Genomic DNA, 6000 nt, shown 5'->3' on the forward strand with positions numbered 1-6000 from the left:
TCGTTTCAATATGCTACTTAACTTTTTTAAAGTTTATTTATTTATTTTGAGAGAGAGAGCACACGCAAGCTGGGGAGGGGCAAACTGAGAAAGAGAGAGAAAGAGGGAGAGAAGGATGGAGAGAATCCTAAGCAGGCTCTGGACTGCTGGTATGGAGCCCAACATAGGGCTGGAACCCATGAACCATGAGATCATGACCTGACCTAAAATCAAGAGTCAGATAATTAAGTGAATGAGCCACCCAGGTGCCCTCCTTCTAAGCTTTTAAAATGGAAATTTCTGTCTCAATGCTTCATGCATCAACAATCTGTTTCCATATAAAAATCTTTAAGAGAAGAGTTCTTCAGTTGTACTTCCTGTAATTACTGAATAAAAACAAATCCTAAGGGAGGAGTCTGCTGCTACTACTTGTATCACTCAGTCACTTGTATTTACAGCCTAAGCCCACCTCGTCATGCCTTAGTTTCTCCACACACCCTTTGGTTCACAATTCAACTGCACAGCAACAGGACTGAACTTTCCTCACTAACTCCAGCATCTTCATTCACTGAACAAACACTATGGGTTTTCTTGGTCTAGAGATTAAGCTAAGTTTTATATCCATTTTCACAATAACAAATAGATAAAACCTTAAATTTCAAATCTATACCATAACCCTCACCACTTTACTTGATAGTAAAAGAAGAGTCTTGTAGTAAAGAAATAGCTTTAGTGCTTCTTTATCACCCACTGAATGCTTTCTTTTTCATTTAATGTTAAAGTTTGAATTTTTGCAGAAGAGTCTCTTTTGTAAGGTCATAAAAATTAAGACACTTGGTATAGGACTAACACAGGTAAATGGAACTAGAACAAAAATGATGAGGATAAGCCAAAACTGACACTTCTATTAAGAAGTTGTAAAGTAGTATAGAAAAAATAAGAAAGTATAAGGTTAAGAGAAAGAACAGTATGGTTGTGGTCTTTTTCTGTTTTTTTACTCTACCCCCTATTTTTTGGAAACAAATTAAGAATAGGGGGTCAAAGGCAGTGTCTGTTAATAGTGAGGCGATACATACATTAAGCTGCGCACAAGGAACTGGGGTCTGAGAAAAGAAAGTTGCTAACGTCAGGAGAGAAGAAAAGTCTTAAGTGATGTAGCAATGTTATAGACACAGTATTCCTGGAAGAGAGGAAGTGCAACTAAGTGGGTCTGGGGCATACAGAAGAAAGTGGGTCCAGAAGCTGAATGCTGAAGTACAAGTAGGAAACGGGGAAAAATCACTTCTCGCGTGAAAGGGGAAAGAGGTCATTCAGGCAATGAGATCAGCATGTGTAAAGACTGAGATATAAAAAAAAGAGTTTAGGGGATTCTCAGTTGTTTGAGTACAGGGTGTGAATGTAAGATTGAGCAGAAATGAGATGGAACATGAGACTCATGAAGCTAAAGCATGAAACACCTTGAATGAGAAAAAAATTTTTGAGATTCTTGGTCACTGCTATACATTGAGAACCCAGGACAGTACTTACCACTTCACAGGTTCCAATTCTAAAATTAAACATAAAAGGGGGCGTGTGGACTTCTAATGATTATTTCCATTCCTTGTTTTTTTAATGTGTTTATTTTGAGAGAGTGTGTGTACATGCGTGCGAGTGGGGTAGGGACAGAGAATCCCAAGCAGGCTCTGTGCTGTCAGCGCAGAGTCCGAAGCAGGGCTCGATCCCATTAACTGTTAAATCATGACCTGAGCCAAAATCAAGTCACACGCTCAACTGACTGAGCCACCTAGGTGCCCTGATTATTCCTATTTCTTCCCACAAAGTACTCTCTATAACGATACTTAGACAACTTTTACCAAGGAATACCACAGCAGACTTGTCTTAACTATCAACGCTGACTTCTAGGAAGCCCTGAGCTGTTTGTCATCAACTGCATCAAGACAGCACTATCAGGGGTCATCCCTTGTCTTCACCCTGTGTTAACCAGGAGGGCTGAATAAATTTCCAATTTATGGAAGATGAAAAAAATACCAGTTCCTTTAAAGGCACTGCAAGAGGAAACCTGATCCTGAAGGTGCAGTTACTTCAACTTACAAAACCATGTTTAATCACTGAGTCTATTTCATGTCTTTGAATACTCATACCACTTTATTCCCCCTCCCCCAAAATGTGTTCCTCAGCTTGCTTAAATAAGTATATGGGCTGAATACATTCTGTCAACACTCAGCACAGCTTTGAAAGTGGCCTTTCTGATTATTAATTAAAGAGCTATTTAGTAAGCCACGTTTTAAGATTTTTAAAGAAAGTTTATTTATTTTGAGAAAGAAAGAGCACATGCACGCAGGAGGGGCAGAAAGACAGAGGGAGAGAGAGAATTCCAAGCAGGCTTTGTGCTGTCAGCACAGAGCCCGACATGGGGCTCCATCCGACAAACCCTATCATGACCTGAGCTGAGATGAGGAGCCAGATGCTTAAACAACTAAGCCACCTCGGCACCCAGCCATGTTCTAAGTGTTAAAGAAAACTTGGAAGTGGTGGTCTCCACGGAGAAATTTATGAAGTAATCCCTAGACACAAAGCACTTTATTTCATTACGGAGGCACCTGTCACCAAGTCTAGAATTAAACTGTCTTGATAAAATAATTGAGGGAAGAACTCACAGGACCTTTCAGGTGGAAGTGCTGAACTCTGTCTATCCTGATCCATTTCAATTAGGCCTAAAGTCAAGTTAAACATGACTCTCCACTTAGTCTCTTCCTCCGATTAGCTTCTATAATCACAGCAGTCTTAATGTCTCCAGGCCAAGGTAATTTATACCATTTTTGTTGCTGCTGTTGTTGTTATCTATTCTCCGGGAAAACACTTACTAGCTTGGTTACAAATAGCAAAGGCTTGCTTTAGTCCACTGCTTCCTCTCCTGATGTATTATTTTGGAAGAAAATGCTTCGAAAATTTGCACTTTATTGTAGGCACTGAAATGAAATGTATACACTGAGATAAAATATTTAGGTGACAGGTTCAGTCCAGAAGTATGATGAAACTAATGTGCCAGAGGCCTTTTTGTTTCATCACCCTCTCATGCTAAAATTTTCAAACATTACAGAAGAGAAATGCAACAAGGAAGCCCACAGAGTCATCAGTATGGTCAGCTATATTACCAATAACCACCTCTTTCTTAGGCCAGCTAGAACTTACGTTACAGAGATACCAGGTAATACAAAATTCAGCCTAGATACAAGTGGGTAGTAAACAGGAAATAATGTTTGTTAAGGCACTGGCGCTGTAAAAGTGTGTTCTCTTAGATGGTCTCAGGTACAACTTACTGTCGATCACCTGGCAATGTACAATCATCAGGGAGAACACAAACCAGAACCCCAGTCAAATGGGGTGGGAAATGCTCCACGAAAGTGGAATGGGCACGGAAACATGGAAGAGCAATATTCAAAAGCAAAGAACAAGAACTGAAGCATAGAGGATTCATCAACTATACTACAACAGTAACAATAATAGTTAACACTGTAGGCCGGGCACTGTACACAGGCCTTATATATAAGCATTGTTATTTATTTTTATCCTCAAAACAACCCACTAAGTTAGATATTATTATCATCCACATTTTTCAGATGAGGAAGCTGAGACTAGAGATGTTAAGTAACCTGCCTAAGTGACAGAGTTTCTAAGGCCTGAATCAAGACTGGAATCTTTGGCTTAGGAGTCCATCACCCAGCACCCACCCTAGCAGGTCTCCTCCTCCTACAGATGCTGCTTGTCACAATGCTTCTAAGAACAAAGTCACACTTTTAATGCCAATTCTAAATCCGCTTTTCTAGAGAAGGATAATTGAGGCTAACTCCCAGATTCACAGGCAATCCTAAAACAAGTTTAAACATGATGAGGAGGCAGGCTAACTAGTTTTCTGAAAGCCAAGTTTGTTTTTCTATCTGCTATTGCTAGTCTGTGGACACATCAAAACGTAAAAGGAACTGTTAGTATGTTTTCAATCACCTATATCTTGCATCTAGAACATCCTTTCTTCATTTTTTTTTTCCTTATTTATCTCAAAGAGGTGTTGTGAGGGTGAAGTGAAAATAGGTAAAGCAGTTATTGCAGTTAAGACTCAATAAAATTAACTATTACGATAGCGATATGCACAAGTGTATTGTAGGATCCGGAGCTCCACAGAGAGGTGGACATACTGGAGATCCAAGTTGGAGAGTCAGTACCTTATTGGAGGTAGATCAACTTATGGAAGGATAAAGGACGACAGAAAAGAGCCCCCAGGACTAAACACTAGAAAGCATCTAGTATTTACAGAGCAAATGAATGAAAAAAAAAAAAAAAACGATTAATGAAAATGTAAAGAAGCCGTCACAGGGATATACGCTGGATGGAGGCATAACAGTGGAACTTCCACTATTTTCTAACTAACCACAGTTCCTTAATCCCACTCCCACGGCCTGGGGCCCGGCCGGTAAAAAAGGGGCCTCGGGAAACCTAAAGGACTTGAGAAGTTCTAAGTGATCCGCGCCGACAAGACAGAGGCCCAGGCGCTGGTGCTAGACTTCAGCAACAAAAACACCACGGCCAGACAGCTCCAGCAACCTCACCAGGAAGCGAAGTCCGTCCGCGCAGGCGGGAACGAGTTCACGGCCCCTTCCCTATCCGCTCAGACTCCTCCGCACTACCGGCACTCACACCTCAGTCTTGGGGGCCGGCGCGCACACCTCCGAGCTGCCCGCGGAGGTACCAGCAAATCCTGGCTCACCCCCTAGTCCCCTTTCTATTCCCACCCGGTCCGGCAACCCGCCACCCCCAATCTGGTTCGCTGCCTGAAGCGAGTCTACGGAGTTCGGTAATTACCTGGAGCTCCACCGCGCCGCCATTACACCGGACGCACGTCACTTCCCCTTCTCCGGCCCCGGCAGTGCGAGGAAGGCGGAACGTGAAATACATACAAACCTGACGCTAAATTCATTTTAAAACGTTATCCTATTAATTTACTTCAAATACCATAACTTATTACCACGTTGAGAGCAGTTGGTCTGGCCACAATTTCCTCTTTCCAAGACGGCGACAAAAGAGAAGTTAATGCAAACTACAAAGTCCAGCATCCGCCGCCAGTAAGGACGGAAATGACGCGTAAATTGTAATTTTTAGAAGGTCGCAATGTACGACGGGAATTGTAGTTCTTCTGAGTAGGCTCCCTAGAGCTCATCCAGGCGGCTCATCTGAAAGCTGATAGTGATGAGGATTTCTCAAAATTTACTTTAAAGCTCTTTCTCTGCAGTTGGCAAGAAGTAGACCTCAGTAGTCACTTTTTCTGTGGAAATCTTTAAGAGGAGAAGACAGACTTTTGGCAGTAGTTAGATCAAGAGCCTATATAAGGAAAAATGTTAGGAAACGTTAAGTGCCTACTAAGTCCCAAGATTTCAAGCTGCGAGAACGGGAGGATTTTGGACCACAAAGTGAAGTAATGAGGAAAAGCTAATTTTGTAGAGAAGATGATGCTTCTAATTGAGTTTAAGGTACCAGCTGGCAAGACATCGTGAGGATAAGGAGATTGGCTGGCCAACTTGGAAATAGCGAACTGTGCAGAGATCAGAGGTAATTCATGAAATTGTTTTCTTATGCTTTACTTTTCAAGAGTAACAAAACCTAAAAAAATTCAACTGCTTGTTACTGTTTTGGAAACTATCTTTTCCTAAAGCAACTATATCTTTATTCTCCCCACCCTTGTGTACACCAGGCCTGGTTTATCCAAACATTTCTCTATTAGGATTTTAGAGTACTCATGTGAGTCACCCTTTCTTTGAGGCAGAAGAGTACAGTAATTACAGATAAAGATACTGGAGAAGTCCTATTTATGTTTAACTCTTAAATCTATTGATATACTCATGGGTAATTTTTCTGGGGCAGTTTACTTAACACTGTGTGCCCATTTTCTGATGTTGGGGGGGGGGAGGAGTGCCCATCCCATAGAATACTCTTAAGAACTGAATTCGTTGATACACTTGATGTATATGA

General features: G+C 41.5%; 1 protein-coding gene across 1 annotated transcript in view; it reads right to left on the minus strand.

Annotated features, from left to right (window-relative positions):
- The window catches only part of CWC22 (CWC22 spliceosome associated protein homolog), a 56130-nt gene extending 51131 nt beyond the window's left edge, over window positions 1-4999 (minus strand). Inside the window, exon 1 of the mRNA XM_030325567.1 lies at window positions 4837-4999. The gene's annotated coding sequence lies outside the window, so the exon portion shown is untranslated. The remainder of the gene's footprint in view (window positions 1-4836) is intronic.
- Between the last annotated feature and the right edge of the window lie 1001 nt (window positions 5000-6000).

Source organism: Lynx canadensis, chromosome C1 (genome assembly GCF_007474595.2).
Source record: "Lynx canadensis isolate LIC74 chromosome C1, mLynCan4.pri.v2, whole genome shotgun sequence".
NCBI classification, from domain to species: Eukaryota; Metazoa; Chordata; class Mammalia; order Carnivora; family Felidae; genus Lynx; species Lynx canadensis.